This window comes from Mauremys reevesii, linkage group 5 (genome assembly GCF_016161935.1).
Source record: "Mauremys reevesii isolate NIE-2019 linkage group 5, ASM1616193v1, whole genome shotgun sequence".
NCBI classification, from domain to species: Eukaryota; Metazoa; Chordata; order Testudines; family Geoemydidae; genus Mauremys; species Mauremys reevesii.
In genome coordinates this window covers 14,902,790-14,919,792 of record NC_052627.1, presented here as the reverse complement: position 1 = coordinate 14,919,792, position 17,003 = coordinate 14,902,790, and the positions used below count along the sequence as shown (strand labels likewise).

Below are 17,003 nucleotides of genomic sequence, written 5' to 3'. Positions count from 1 at the left end.
TGTCTAAGTCTTGGAAAGGCTTTAAATCTCAGCTCAGGATGTGTTGGGTTCTAGAAGAAAAGCCTCCGCAATCCCTGAAACACCAGCCAGGATTGTTCCATATTGAGTTTGCTTCTTTCCCATGACCTTACCCAAAGGGCACTAACTGCCGCTCAGCAAGCGCCAGGGATGACCTGATCCTCTAAACTTTGCTCACGTATCGAGCTACCACCTCCGTGGTACAAAAAAACGGGACCTGGGGGATGATCCTGAGCCCATAAAACTGGACAGCTGGCAGATTTCTCAGGAGAGCTACCCCGGAAAAGAGATGATCCTGGGGAAACCTGGACCGGTGGCAACTCTACTCATGTGAGTAGCCTTTCTGGACCTGTGAGGGCACAAACGACTTCTCCCAGGGGCTTGCTGGACTAGCCTTCATGTCTCATTCACAGGGTTTCCACACCCCAACCTTTATACCTTGATCCTGCTGCCACTGGAGTCAATGAAAAAACTCCCCAATGTTTTCAATAGGACCAGGAGATTAAGCCCATACTGGTGAGGAAATGCACAGGGCCTGAAAGCCTCATTCACCTGGAGTTTGGAGCAGAGGAGTGGGCTGGCTGGGACCCAGGGAGCAGAGCAGCTACAGCTGCTGATTTAGCGGACAGGAAGCAAGTTGGGAGCAGAGCAGCCCAGGGGCTGCTGTTGCTTTAAGAGAGGGGGATGGGAGCAGAGTGGCACAGGAAGTGGTGCTCAGTTAATTGGAGGGGAACCCAGAAATGAACCTGTGAGTGGCTGGCTGCATAGGACTATATGTGAGTGTGAGTCTATGTGGGTTCAGGTAGTGGGTGAGTATATCCGTGTTTGAGTGAGTGCATATGGGTCTGTGGATGAGTGGCTGGGTGCATACATGCAGGGTGGCATGTAGGTGGGTGCATGGATGGGCACCTGCTAGAATGGGTTCATGTGGGTGGGCTTGCAGAGCAGGTACATGAGAGCTGGTGAGCAGCTATGGGGGATGGGAGTGGAGAGAAAAACGTGGGCAGATAGTTTAAAAAGCCATACATGATAGAGAAAGACAGATCTCTGGGGAGATGCAGGAGGTGGACAATATAGGCAAAAAGATTGTCTTCTGACTGCTCTCTATCTAGGGCAGAGGTTCTCAACCTTTCCAGACTACTGTACCCCTTGTAGGAGTCTGATTTGTCTTGCGTACCCCAAGTTTCACCTCACTTAAAAACTGCTTGCTTACAAAATCAGACATAAAAAAACAAAAGTGTCACAGCCACACTGTTACTGAAAAATTGCTCACATTCTCATTTCTACCATATCATTAAAAAAATTGATTGGAATATAAATCTTAATAAACATTTCAGTGTATAGTATATAGAGCCGTATGGGCAAGTCATTGTCTGAAATTTTAGTTTGTTCTGACTTCGCTAGTGCTTTTTATGTAGCCTGTTGTAAAAGTAGGCAAATATCTAGCTGAGTTGATGTACCCCCTGGAGGTACGAGGACCACTGATCTAGGGGAAGAGGAAGGAATATAAGTGGATGGAGGGAAAGACGGAGTGCAAAAAGAAACTACCTGATCTATAATAGGAAAGAAAGGGGAAGGACATGAGAAAGAGGAAACCAGGTCTATGGGTCACATTTCTTTAAAATTTCTTACAAAGAAGGTTGATTGCCAGTGCTGCACTTAAATACCACTGTATCCCTTTAAATCACAGGACATGACTTTGTGGGCAGAGCAAGCCTGGTTTTCTGGGCACTCCCAGTGGGAAAGGGGTAGTGGAGAAATGGGTAGCTTGCACCATTGCATCTCTCCACGGAGCTTCTGCCAACAGAACCCAAGGAATACATCAGGCCCTGTGGACCTCACTACAAACCCTAAGGTAGGATATGCTGTGGCAGCTTTTACTGCTGCCATTGGAATCTGTTGGAAAGCACAAACAAATAGAGGTCATGTGCCAAGGAGATATGTGGAGGCTTACTCAGAAGAAGATTGCTGATTGATTAAAAGTGCTCAATTAAATGTCTTAGGGAACAAAATCAGCCATTCAATTTTGTCTCAATAAATTCTGCTCTCAGACATGTGTTACACCTAGCACACTGATGCCGAAAAATGTTAGACTTACAGAGTCCTTACTACCACTATATCAGAGTTCTCACTGGTCTGCCAATACGTGACATGAAAGTTTACAAATATGACACAAAAGGCGATGTATGTGGCTCTGAAGGTGGGAAGATCGTCCAAACAGGAAGAAGTGAATTGAATCACATTTGGGGAATCGCTATCTTTGGAGCAAGATTTCATATTGAAGATCCCGGCAAAGTATGTTAATTAAGGGCCTAATTCTGCATTCCTTTCCCTCCCACTGAGGTCCCTGGGAGTTTTGGATGCACAGATAATAGAGCATAGAGGACTAAAATTATGAAGTGAAAGGAAAAATTAGATCTGAAAACTAAATACTTTACTAGCATGGGGATATGTCTGATCTTGTATCTTTGACAAGAACTGCTCATTCATCGACTCTTTTTAAAGTCTAAGCCTTCAAATTTCAAAATGTAAAAATAAAACTCTTACTCACAAGGGTAGCATATATCTGACTAGCAAACAAACACACATCCTCTGCTAAAACTATGTTGTAATCAAAGAGGCAAAATTGAGGTGAACAGCACCTCTGGGTAAGATTTTTAAGCCGTTTTGTTTAGGTGATATTAACAAGCTACGATATACAATAAGCAGTAATATGACAATATGTTAAATGCACACAAGAGACCTCAACTCATTTTCTCATGTACTGTTTTATGACTATAACTCCTTTCAGGAAGATAACCGTATTGTCCCTCTAGTGGCCATCAAAGACTAACAATCTAGATAACTGAACTACTATGATACATTTGTATCATTTTGTCTCTGTTGAACTTGGCTGGGATTTTCACCTTGTATTATGTCGGGTCTGCTCAGGAAAACAGGCCTTAAAATATACTTTAATTTCCTCCTTCTCTGAAACATACAGATGACACAGTGAAACAGGAAAAATGCTACAACTTGATCAAATTTTGTTATTTTAAAACATTCCAAGAAGCAAAATGTCAAAGCGTTTTTTTTTTAAATGAAACGAAACACCACATTCCTCAGGCCACATTTATCCCTGGTGGTGAGACCACACTGACTTCACTGGATGAGGTGGGCCCCTGATATTTAAGAGTTTCCTTATAATCAAGATGAACAATGTTCTTTGTTTTGCTTTAAAAAAAAAAAGCTAGTTGCTTTCTACCGCCAGAATGAGACATTAATAACAACGGGCCTCACTCTGGTCTCACGCCAGTTTTACACTAGTGTAACTCTTGATTTGAGTGGAGTTATTCTTGATTTACACCAGTATACATGAGAGGAAAATCCGATTTTCTATTACAATGAGTCTCTCAGCATCGAACTGTATCTCTCTCTCTCTCTAGCTGTAGGTGAAAACATATTGTCTTGGCAAATAATTAACCATAGTTAAAATCATAGGCTCCTCCTTGACCAAACCTCTCAAAATAAGCCACTAACATTAGAGAGAATCCTTCTACACACAAAGCTTAGTACACCAGCTCTGGCTGCCTCAGACACTTCCATTGCAAATACAGGGATTTTCTGTTTCTTTCAGACATTAGGGAAAAGAAAAATAACCCTCCAAGTTCTCAGAATTTGTACGGCTCTCCAAACACCCCATCCCCGAGCCAGCACTTACCATTCCTAAAATAAATCCTCGGGTTCAGCCCCAGGCAAGGGCACATGAGCCCCCCAGAATCCCGTCCAAATCCCAAGTTCAAATCTTTTGGTGTCCCACTCCCTGAGGAGACTGCAGCCCTGCCACTGCTCCAGTGAGAGAGGGAGGCATTGCTTCTCCAGGGGGGTAATTCAGGAGAGTCTGCAACAATAGCCTACTCTCTGCAGCCCCTCTCTCCACGGTTTGTCAAGCAGCAGTGTCTCGGTGCAGTTGTATTTGCTGTGATCCGGCATCCAAAGTGGATTTAAGGCAGCATGCGAGAAGCCGTCTATGCAGTTGACAAACAGCCCTGACAGGAAGCATAACTCACACACATATTTGCTGCAGCACAGCCAGAGCTGGTCAGGAAAGCACAACACTTTTCACAGCTCCTAAATGATCATCCAACCCTCTCCTTGTTCCCTCCCAGTCTCAGGTAATCCCACAAGAAACCTGCTCGGATTGGCTCAAGGCACTCAGGGCTGTATTTGCATTTCAATGGCTCAGAAGGCTCCCTCCAGTTTGAAAATGGATCTAGTATTCCCAGGTCAGGCTCTGCTCTGCCTCCTCATCCCTGCTCCTCCTGTCACTGGGCTACTAGCGGATGGAGATGCACTGATTCCTTGCTCAGCTGGGAGAGACAGCTTCGTTCTGGATTTAGATTAAAAACAAAAGTCTCTGCCTCGTTTGTAGCCACTCTCCAGTCCTGAGCAGATCAAATGGAGCAGTGATAATAGGAGGTAAAAAGTTCATTGCTTTTATAAAGCTCACGTTACGGCAAGGGGAATAACCATTTTCCTCCTCTGTGCATTCCCTCCAGTATTGTGATAACAACACAACCAGACACACCGGGCCTAGCTCTGCAGCCCAGCACCCACTGCAATCTACGGGCCTGGTTCTCCGCTCACACCGATGTAAATCAGGAGTAGTTCTATGGGAGTCAGTGGGCCTGACTCTCCACTCACTCACACCCCAGTGCCCCACCGCTGACTTCCACGGAGGTACTCTTGGTTTCCACCACGGAAAGTGAGGAGACCCAATGGAGGAAAAATCAGGCCCAAGGGGATACCCAAGAGGAAACCAGTCAGTTCAAAAGCTGAACTCCCATCCTTTCGGTACCTAATGCTCATCCATTCCCCCCCGTTTTTGCCCTCTGTCCTCCTTGGGGGCTGTTTCTGTGCTCACAGCTGATTCATGCTGAAAGGCCCGTTCAGCGTTCTCTGTTATTCTTCCTGTTTTGCACCAGAGTGTGAATACCTAGTCTAGCCCTCATGCAAAGACCTTTAACACCACTTAACTCTCAGACCATTGCAAGCTGCTAGCTGCGCAACACACAGATGCTGAGCAAAAGGGAGGACTGCAAACCCATAGGGAAGTGTGATGTACATCCACTGTGGAAGGGGAAAAAATCATTTAGACTCCAAACAGAAGAGTAAGTGGAGCCTATAGAAATATAGTTGTTCCCCTCAAGAGATGAATAACTCCCTGGAGATATAGGTCAGTTTCCACCAGTGGATGATCTTGCTCATAAGGTGTCTTTTACTCAAGGAACTCTAAGAGCTTTACAAAAGTGGCGATTACTCTTATCTCCATTTTATAGACGGGGAAATTTATGCCCCGAGAGGATAAGGGATTTGTCCAAAGTTCACACAGCAAGCCTGTGGAAGAGCTGGGGATAGAACCCAGGCCAACTGAGTCCCAGGGCTTTGTCCTCACAAGAGAGTAGCATTGGTTTAATTTAAATTGGCTTTTAAACGCGTATAGTTAAGCCAGTGAAATAGGCTGTGTGGACAGTCTTCTTTTGACTTAAGTGTGTCTTGTTTTGGCTTAGCTTCAATGTGTTCCTAATCATTTTAAATTGAACTAAAATGAAAATGAGTCATTCCTAAACTTAAATCAAAGTGTTTACACAGCGTTTTGCATTGGTTTTACTAGAATTGGCTTGAATTCACACCTTAAGTTAAACCAGTGCTACTTTCCATGTAGACAAGGTTGCCAGCTTCTGCTCTAACTACCACTTCCATGCTACCAGCCTGAGAAATCTACTGGTTAGCAAGACACACATGCCAAACACATCCATGTGCCACCTTCCCAATCCTGGGACGCACTGGAAAATGGGACAGAGGAGAAAGGCTGTGGGTGATGGCATAACTGCTGTAAGTGTTAGCTATGACCGCTAATAATGAAGCCTGTAACCTGAATGTGTCAGCCACGATGGTGATCTTGCAGGAGAAATGTCACTTTCCATGTTCTGCAGACTATGCTTCTTCACAGTGAACACCTGTCCCCAGTAAACACTGCTATGTTACCACCTGACTGGGCACAACGCCAACTTATTAGATGGGCATGACTTTAGTTATATTACAGAATTAGCATGTCCATCAAGTTTGATTAATAAAGGCCAGATTACCATCCAGGAAAGTCAAAATAGCTCCAATACCTACCGTGAAGGGGATACGCCATCAACTATCTAGAACAGAGAGGGATTCATTCTGATATCCAGAAATAGCTTCCTCGGCCATGCAAGGTGAGTTTTGGGGTATATAGGAATGAGGATTAAGCAGTACGCTAGGGCTGGAGATAGTGGGGAGAGTTTAGACTGAAATCTCCACCCTTGCAGCATCTCTCCACGGAAGAATCCCACACATGACACACCTTGCTCAGCGACTGTATAAAGCAGGGGCGGGCAAACTTTTTGGCCTGAGGGCCGCATCGGGTTTCAGAAATTGTGTGAAGGGCCAGTTGGCGGAGGCTGTGCCACCCCCAACAGCCAGGTGTGTCCAGGCCCCCACCCCCTATCCGAACCCCCGGTTCTCGGCCCCTGATGGCCCCCCTGGGATTTTGCCCACCTCTGGTATAAAGTAGTCAAGCAGTCACAAACTGGCTGCCATCTGTGTGGGATTCTTTCACAGAGAGCTACTGGAAGAGTGGAGATTTCAGTATAATCCTTCCCAATTCCCCCACCACTAGCAGAGTGCTTAGTCTTGATTTCCTTGGGGCCAAGGGACCATTTCTGCTCAACAGAGCCTTGAATGTTACATTCATTCTGCTAAAGCCTGACCTGACTTTTGCTAGCCAATCAAATTAACATAATTGCCCTAGATTTGCAGCAATCAAGCCAGGGGCTGTATTTTATAGGGCCTGTTCCACTGTAAAATCTATAGTGTATATTGCCGGTTCATGCTCATTCCATTATGAGACACATGGGTCCAGTGTAATTACACCATGTGAAATATGCAACTGAGATGTGCAAACAGTTTTCCAGAACTTTTCTCTGCAATGAAACAAAGTCCCTTCCTGGGCTATAATCATAAAAGCTTCTCAGCAACAGGCATTTGTTCTTGCCTGTGAAAAAATCTAACAACTACAGCTTGCCATCTAAAACCTCAGACTCGATGTAACTGGCGGTGGTTTGTTTAAGCGTTATGCGTTTTTGAGAGCCCAGGTACAAACCTTCAGGCAGCAAGCCGCGGCCTTTCCAGCTGGGAATTAATTAGCAGTGATTATAACAAGCACACATGCTGATAGAGGAAGTCAGCATCAGCGCTTGCAGCCTGAGTGCCTGGAGCAATGATCCTGTCAATACTTTCAGGATAAGTGAGGCTGGGCCAGGTCAGTACTTGGGTAGGAGACCACCACTCAAGGACTAGGTAGGAATTGGCAATTAAAGGCCTCACCTGAGAACTGTTAAGAATCCATAACGCTCACAGAACCACTCCATATGAATTCCTAATAGGTGGCCATAATCCCTTTGGGTTAGATTGTGCTACCCTTACTCATATTGAATAGTATGTTATTCCTTTTCAAGTCCCTGGGACCAATTTGGGAGTACAGTGCTACTCAGCATGAGGAAGGGTGTTAGTACCTGGCTCTCTGCGTCAGTATTAAGCAGTGCCCCAGTTTGATAATAGCCGTTACTATGCCCTGGTCTACACTACAGAGTTAGGTAGACGTAAGGCAGCTTCTGTCAACCTAACTCTGTAAGCATCAACGCTAAAATGTTGCTCCAATCCATGTAAGTTGCCCACTACTCCGATTTAATAACTCCACCTCCGCGAGAGGTATAGTGCTTAGATCAATGTAGTTAGGGCGACGCAGTGTCTGTGTAGACACTGCATGATTTACATCAACTGCTACTGCCTTTCAGAAACTGTCCCACAATGCCCCCATACTGACAGTTAAATTGGTGCAAGCACTCCTGGTGAGGACGTGCACTGCCGACACAAGGAGCAGAGCATGGACGTGCAAAAGCAATTTAATTACTGCGGTGGCTGTACATTGACATAACTTTGGCAACTTAATTTTGTAGTGGAGGCTTGCCCTTAGTTACAGGGAAGCATATACTTCATATAGTGAAATGTATTTTGTTAACATCTGAAGTCCTTTGAGATCCTTGGATTGTGGGTGGTGTCCAGGCCAAATTTCAGTTTGGGAAATCACATTACAGTCGCTGAGACCCCCCCCTCTAATTTCAGCTGGAGAAGATAGTCTTCACTTTCTGCCCTGAACTGCTGCAGAGCCCTACCCTGCACTGTTAAACAGCTGCTACGTTTCACACCAGAGATGGGGGGTGGAGCAGCTCCTGTTCGCAGGGCCAGATTGCCAACAGCTCAGTGTTCATACTCAGGGCCACATTTAAAAAAAAATAAAATAAAAAAAAGTTCAGCTCCCATTTACAGCCCCCAGGAAAGGGCACCTTCTTCATGAGGAGCATGGGAGTGCGGAGCTGTTGAAAAATCTGGCCCTTATTCTGATGCCTAAATAGAAGCTCAGCACATTTGAAAACACAAGACCTACCTTCAAACAAAGGAACGGACATGGTGTTGGGATCAATAGTTTTCCACCAGTGACATTATGAAAGGTGACTTTGTTGATACCGTTCTCAAATTATATATTCTGCGAAGAACCATGGGGCAGATTCAGCTAGCTTTGTTTTTTTGGGTTTTTTTTGGTAGTGTTTTATGTTTGCTGTTTGATTCGGAGGACTCTTTAATCCTATTTAGTGCACCAGAAGAAGTCATATGATCTCCCTTAACAAACCTCAATAATTAGTACTTTACAATGAATTTTCCTCAGTGCTGGGGATGCTTTCAATGCCTTTGAAAATGTACTTTGACCTAACATCAAAAGAGAAACTGGGGAAACTGGAGATAGACTTTTCAGTGCCCCGATGGCTTTCTGGTGCGTTTCTCAGGAGTGTTCCAAGTCAAATTACAAGCTGTCTGAGTGAAATATTATAGAGACGGATTTACCTACCCTTTGAAAAAACTCATTATTAATGGAGTCACTCCCTGTCGGCATCTTGCTCTCCTGAACCTCAAGCATGACCTAAATTCACATTTCCGACAAATTGGCCACGCTCGCGCATTCATCTAAAGCAACGTGGTTTATTTACTGTTTCATAGATGTGTTTATTCAAGAGCAGAAGCCTTCTCCTGGCAGCTCATTTGTGTCTCGTTTGCAGGCCGGCACAGCTCTCCCCGCACTGGGGTTGAGCTTCAGGAATGTGTCCTATTCTGACAGGCATGCTGGGGAAGTTTGGTGTAGTTTAAATTTATAACCTGGAACTAGCAAGGATCTTCCTTTGTTTTCATTCCCATTTCTGATATTTAGTAGGAGCAGGTATTTCATGGTGGGACCTGTCTCCTCCCTGAATATTCCAGTTGCATTGTCAATGCAAAACTATGCATGGATTCTGAGATGCCCTTATAAAAAAATGCTAGAGTATCCTATAATGATCACACAAAATTCTGCAGTAATGAAAGATTATCCCGGACAGGGGTTGATTAGCACGGCTCCAGAGGTGCAAAACTTCCCCTAAGGCAACCACTGAAGAATTCAACGCCGCAGTCAGGGAAAGCTTGGGAAGCACAGAACCCCACCCCCCACCGCGGGTGACCAGATGTCCCGATTTTATAGGGACAGTCCCGATTTTGGGGTCTTTTTCTTATATAGGCTCCTATTACCCCCCACCCCCTGTCCCAATTTTTCACATTTGCTGTCTGGTCATCCTACCCCCCATCCCAACCACCCATAATGGTGACATGGTTGGAGAAAGGGATATGACTGGGGTTGTCTTATGTCCCAGCAATCCCAGGTTGCCAGAGTGGTCTCTAAGGGCTTGTCTGCCCGGTCTGCTGGCACTCAGCAAGCCAGGTTGTGAATGCATAGCACACGAGCCTGTTGTGTACTGCTAGAAGCAGCGCACTGCAGAACTTTTAGTGTGCGGTAGCGGAATCCATATGGCCAATTAGCGTGTGGCAGGCCGCCATGTTGTACATTCATACTCTGGCTTGCTGTGCACTAACAGACTGTGTAGATGAGCCCTAAGACAGCGGGCGATACTTTATTTACTTCTTCAAACTCCTCTAATAACTCCTATCCTGAAGCACTAGAGCAGTGGTTCCCAAACTGGGGTTCGTGAACCCCTGGGGGTTCACAGAATGTTACAGGGGGGTTGCTAGAAAAATTTCACTAATCGTGGCCAGAGGAACCCGGGCATTGGAGGCAGCAGGTGGGACCTGGTTGCAAGGCTGGCAGCCTGAGCCTCAGGGAGAGCGTGGCCGGGCAGTTGGGGCCGGCAGCCTGAGCCTCAGGGAGAGCGGGGCTGGGCAGTTGGGGCCGGCAGCCCGAGCCTCAGGGAGAGCGGGGCCGGGCAGTTGGGGCCGGCAGCCTGAGCCTCAGGGAGAGCGGGGCCGGGCAGTTGGGGCCGGCAGCCTGAGCCTCAGGGAGAGTGGGCCTGGGCAGTTGGGGCCGGCAGCCCGAGCCCTGTCCCCATCAGCGGGGGAGCCGGCAGCCCGAACGCCAGCGCTCTGCACGGGGCTGCCAGCCCGAGCCCTGCCCCCGTCAGCAGGGGAGCCGGCAGCCCGAGCCCTGGCAGTCAGCGGGACCTGCAGCCTGAGCTCAGTGGAGCTCAGTTGACCGGGGCGGTCAATGGGGTCCAGCAGCAGGAGCCCCACGGACTGCGGAGCCGGCAGCCCAGACCCCGGCGTGGGGCCAGTAGCCTGAGCTCTGTGGCGGGCAGGGCGGTAGCTGAGACCCCCCAGGCCTGCAGGTGGCAGCCCGGACCCCTGTCCTTGTCAGACAGGGGAAGTTGGCATCGAGGGCAGAGTGAGCAGGGGCCATGTTGTACGTGGGGAGTGGTCCAAGCTAATTTGTCCCTCGCAGGGCGCCCTCGTCGGGACGGACCTTGTGGCGGAAATAAAGCTGTTTGCGAGCCAAACCAGCCGGAAGCACGTTGTAGCCAGCGTAGCAGTGTTAAGGCGCCTCAGCAATTGCCATTCTCTCTGGAGGGCTGTTTTGCTTCAGATGAAAGCATCAGAAGCCCACACCACAGCGGAGAGCTTGATTGGTCCATGTATAAATGACATAGTTCATTGACTCGGAGAAAAGGCTGCAAAAAGGATTGACATGGTACCTCTGTCCAATCATACGTTGTCACAAAGAATTAATGACATGTCAAATAATGTAGAGACCACAATTGTACATAGAGTGAAAAATAGTCCATATTATGCTATACAGTTGGATGAATCAACTGATGTAGCTAATCTAGCTATTTTGCTACTGTTTGTACGTTACGTGACTTCTTCAAACTCCTCTAATAGCTCCTATCCTGAAGCACTAGAGCAGTGGTTGAAGACCACTTGAAGAAGTGGTTGAAGAAGACTTGTTGTTTTGCAGACCATTGGAAGAACGTACAACCGGAGAAGATATCTTCAATCTGACTAATGCATATTTTCAAGAAAAGGAAATAGACTGGTCTCACCTAGGCATTTGCACTGATGGGGCCACATCAGTGACAGGGAAGTATACTGGATTTGTAGCTCAAACAAAAAAGGTTGCATCAAAAGTCTCTTGGACTCATTGCAGCATCCATAGACAAGCCTTTGCAACAAAACGCATGCTTGAGGGACTGAAGGAAGTGCTGGACAATGCAGTGAAAATGGTGAATTTCATAACATCACGGCCAACAAATTCCAGAATATTTCACGTACTTTGTGAAGAAATGGGTAGTATACACAATTGTCTGTTGACCCATACTGAAGTTAGATGGCTCTCACAGGGCAAAATCCTTCTGCTCTTGTTTGAGCTTAGAAAAGAAATCCTAGGTTTTTTTTCAACAGCCACCCTTTCCACCTTGCCAGCTGTATGGAAAATAATGTCTGGCTCCAGAGCCTAGCTTATTTAGCAGATATTTTCTCAAGAATTAATGACCTAAATTTATCTCTTCAAGGCCTCAATATAACAGTTTTCAATGTGCAAGACCGAGTTGAATCCATGATAAAGAAATTGCAGTTCTGGGAAAGTTGTTTGGAAAACAATCAAACTGAGGGTTTCACTAATCTTCATGACTTCCTGGCAGAACATAAACGTCAGTTGGATCAGTGCACTAAAACCAATATAACTGCACACCTAAAAGGACTTTGCACAACTTTCAGGGATTACTTTCCAGTTATATCAGGCGATAATGACTGGATTCGCAACCTTTTTGATGATACCACTTTCTCAACACAGATATTGAGCACTGAGGGAAAAGAGAAATTGATTGAGCTCTCCTGTGATTACGAACTGAAAAGGAGTGTCAGAAATCTGTCATTGATCAACTTTTGGCTGAGTTTAAGAAACGAGTACCCCCTTCTGGCAGAAAAAGCTGCTGCAGTTTTGTTACCATTTTCAACAATATACTTATGCGAGAAAGCGTTTTCCTCATATGCACATCTGAAAACCAAATATAGATGCCAAACCAGACCTGAGACTTTATCTTTCTCGAGTGGTTCCAGGCTTCCAAGAACTATGCAGAGCAAAGCAAGCGCATCCATCACACTGAGGAAATTTAAACTTAAATCCCTGGAAATATTCATTTTTAGGAGGGGGCTCACGAGATTTCATAATTCAGTGAAAGGGATTCACGGGTTGTTAAAGTTTGGGAACCACTGCTCTAGAGGATCATGCAAGTTGTTTAAATACAGAAGAGTGGCTAGACATCCCAGAGATAGTGACTAGCCCATCCAAATCACACTCATCCCACACAACAGAAACCTCCCAGCCAAGTAATAACACCCCTCATCTGACCTCCCTCTTGCCAAAAGGCTTGGGAAAGTAAGGAAAAGATAAAGCGTGCTCTCGCAAGTCAATGATTCTGAGCTTTGTCAAATCAAGTGGTGAGCAGTGGGGTCCAGAAATTGCCCCAATTCCAGCCCCCTCCCATTCCAACCAGGGGGCTGTTAGTTTGAGCACGACAATTGGCTATCACTGCGGCAGAACCACATGAGGAGAGATTAGATCTACCAGAGAAGTGCAAAGCGCCATTATTGAAGGCACAATGCTGCAAGCCTTACTCACATGAGTACTGCTCACCCAACAGAGTAGCTGCATTCACATTAAACAATGTGACTTGTAACGTGGCCTTGTTATCAAGGGGACTACTCTCCTAGATAAGGATTACTCACTTGAGAAGGGCTGCTGGATCAGGCCCAATGTACATAAAAACTGGCCTGTAAGTCTATTTTTTAAATCCAATTTCCTGTTAGCCCTAAATCACGAACGAAGTGTTTTGCGTTTTCTCAGTCCTAGAATTACACCCTGTGCAGAAAACAAGTCACCATAATTTTGCTCTTAGGAATGGTTTGTGGTCCTATGGTGCTGGCCTAGCATGGACACTAAGTCACACTTTTTACTCGAAAGAAAGAAAAATCCATTCAGATTAGGATCAAACTCTTTGGCAAGGAAGCCTGGGGGGATCAGTGGTTTGGATTCCTGCACTGCAGGCTGAGTTGGCGATAAACAGAGCCATTCAGTTTACAAAGCCACTCACACTTCCCAATAACTGTACTGCACTCTGCACAACGTACGATGGCACATTTTAGAGGCCCGCTCTTACATTCACTGCTGTAAAGAAGGAGGACCTCTGTCGGAGTCAATGAAGTTACAGGAGTTTAAAATTGGCACGAGAGCAGAATCAGGCTCCAAGAATTCACATTGCCCTCTTCCCTTTCTAAACTATAGGTTTAAGAAGCCTAAATGCCGTACTAGTGACCTTGAGATTCTGGTGTACGTATACTGAGCAAAGGGCTCGTTGAGAGGCTGCCTCTCTTCTGACCTCCCATGAACCTCTGGGATCTGTGAGTCTTTCTTGTGGTTACTCCGTCCCCAAGGCTGAACTCAGGGGCTGACAGCTGGGAACCGCCCCCCCCCCAGTCTATCAGTGCTCAGGTGTAAGTGCTTTCAGGCCTCAGGGCAAGGTGCATAGTTGGTCCAGGCGTTCTCTGCTCTTCTGGGACACAGTTGGGAGGGTTCCTGTTTCGGCCCTATGCAGGTGTGGCTAATGGTAGGAGTGAATTACTCTCCTGCTGGTGGTAGACAGTAGAGTTGGGTACACTGACAAAACATTTTTGCATTTCGTACAGTGCTTAAATGCCGCAGTGATGGGCACCAGCACAGATTCAACAGAGATACCAAAGGACCCCACCAGGGCCTCACATTGGGAGCCATGCAGTGTTACACCATCCTAGGGGAAGCTCTGAGAAGCCCTTTGCTTCATAGAAGTAATATTCCTCTGGAGCTCCCTGGCGTGCAAAGAGAGCACATACACGGCTGCACCCAGTGATGAGCTGCCAAAATCTTAACAACCGGTTCCCTATAAAAAGTTCTGATTTAAGGGGGGGGGGGGGGCGGGGGGGGGGACGTACCTGGGGGGGGGGGCCTGCTGGCAGGGGGGGGGGCGCCCGCCCCCCCCCCCCCCCCCCTAGCACCTCCCTCCCTCCCCCTCTCCCTTCTTCGGCAGCTCAGCAGCAGGCAGACTCCAGAGCTCAGCTCTGCTGCCCAGCTGGTGCTGGCGGCGGGCCCTGGGCTGGCTGGGGGGGGGGGGGGGGGGGGGAGCCTCCCTGGGCCTCTGCCTGGGGGGGGAAGGATGGAACAGGATGGTCCAGCCACCAGACCCCCCCCCCCCCCCCCCCCCCCCCTGCCGTTCTAACACACAGAGTCTTTTTAGCAACCGGTTCTTGGGAACCTGTGGGAACCGGCTCCAGCTCACCACTGGCTGCACCTCTTCAGAGACTCGGTCTTCAGGAAATCAGGGTATTGAGACTGATTGGGACAGATTTGCTATTTTCCCTGTCTTGTCTTCCAGCATTCAGAGCAAGTCTGCGGGGTGTCTGAATCCGTCATGGCCAAATACAAATTCTCCTAGGCTGGTGTTGGCATTGTAGGATGATGATGAGAGGTTCTCTACTACAGAATGGAAATCAGTGTGAGCCCACTAAGTCACCTGCCCTTGGGGAGCAGAGGCGGAGGGAATCGGTCGCACAGGAGAGATTCATTTCATGCATTCTAAAATAACTGCCTCCCACTCTCCTTAATAAAGGTGCTAATACAGCCTGAATACTCTGAAACAAGTGTGAACTGCAGCCGTTCAAGTCCACAGATAACACCTATTAAAAATAGACATACATGAGTAAACAGTGACTCATGCTTTCACTGACAAAAAGCAGGGCAATTATGACTCCTAAGATGACACTCACGTGGTTCTGGTTTTTGTGAAGCAGCCAGAGACCAGCTTACAAAGAGTACTGTAGTTGTACATTTACTTGCATGAGCTGCCAAGTCAGGAGTTGCAAGGTATGGGCCCAATCCTCTTCCTCTGACACTAGGGTGACTAGACAGCAAATGTGAAAAATCGGGACAGGGAGTCGGGGGTAATAGAAGCCTAAATAAGAAAAAGACCCAAAAATCTAGTCAGGGCCGGCTCCAGCTTTTTTGCTGACCCAAGTGGTGAAGGGGAAAAAAAAAAAAAGATTGAACTGCTGCCGAAGACGAAGAGAGGGAGTGAAGGACCCGCCATTGAAATGCTGCCGAAGACTGAAGAGTTGCCACCCCAAATTGCCCCCGCAGACCCGGACGTGCTGCCCCAACAATGAATGGACTGCCGCCCCTTTCTATGGGACGCCCCAGGCACCTGCTTCCTTCGCTGGTGCCTGGAGCCGGCCCTGCATCTGGTCACCTTATCTGGCACTGACTTTAGGGGGAGCAGGACTGGGATCTCCAGTACATCCAGTGTAGTAACAACAGGATGTGTTTATCATACATGATGTGTGGATGCTATATTTTGCTCTATGAAAGCTGATCATTATTGGCTTTCTCTGGAGTGTTACTAACAAGCAAAAAGAGCAGTGAGCAGACCCTCAGCTGCTCTATTTCTTTGGATCAGGGCCCACCTGAGGATCCGGTTCGGTCTCGAAAGGGAGGAAAATGAGCAGTGTCAAAATGTAAAACATTCTTTTGATTTTAATATGTGACCACTAATATAGACGGATCTGAGCGGTACCCTCCCATCTTCATTAACAACGAATGCACTGAGACGTAGACGTATGGGTGTTTGTATGAACACACACTTCCCTGTATATTTAAACAAGAGATGATACAAATGAGTGAATAATAAAAACTCCCTTACACTCCCGTGACAGCGTTTTTAATCTGTGTTTTTTACTAATCACCGTTAAAAAAGGGAAATAAACATAAAAGCTTATGTGAACCCAGTGTGATGGGTTGGCTCAAACTCACAAGCACTAAACAGACAGACAATTTGACATGATGGGAAAGTTGAGGTAGTGACAAGCATTTTGACAGACTGATCTCAATTAGCGTCCGAGGGAGTTTTGATAAAGCTCCAGTTCCCTGAGACACTGCTACATTACAACAATGCTGCACAATCCTACCACTGGAATAACGGGATTCCAGGTATTCCTATAACTCTTGGGCACAGGCTCCTCTGTGTGTCTCTGCCACGTAGTACACAGGGCTCCACCAACAGCATGAACTAGAGGGGTACGATAACTAAGAAATTTTCCTTCTTCCTATTTAAAGAACTTAGGCTTGGACTGAAACGCAGGGAGTACAAATCATCAGCTGGAACAAGTCCTAACTAGCCAAGAGAGTGGGAGAGTAGGGCGGAAAGTATTCTAGTCTAGTAAGTCTTTCAGCCTTGTTCCCCGTTCTTTGTTACTATATAAGCTGCTGCATAGAGAGATGAGCTGTTCTTGGTTCACATAAATGAAAAAAAGATTTGAGCTGAAGTAGAAAGGACAATGTCAAATGCCCCAAAAGACTCAATGCCCTGAGTCTGTAATTTATGTTACTGGCTTCCTGGTCAATGTCGATGCCAGGCTTCAGTAATCTGGACCAGTCTGTGCAGTGATTCTGGCAGCTGGTGCGAAATGCGAGGCCCGTGTCATGTTTGCCGGAGCAGGAAGGGCAGGAGTGGGATGGAAGG

At 46.9% G+C, this 17,003-nt stretch overlaps 1 protein-coding gene across 8 annotated transcripts in view; it reads right to left on the bottom strand.

Moving 5' to 3' along the window:
- SHROOM3 (shroom family member 3) overlaps positions 1-17,003 on the bottom strand; it is a 159,440-nt gene that overhangs the window by 71,957 nt on the left and 70,480 nt on the right. The window lies entirely within an intron of this gene.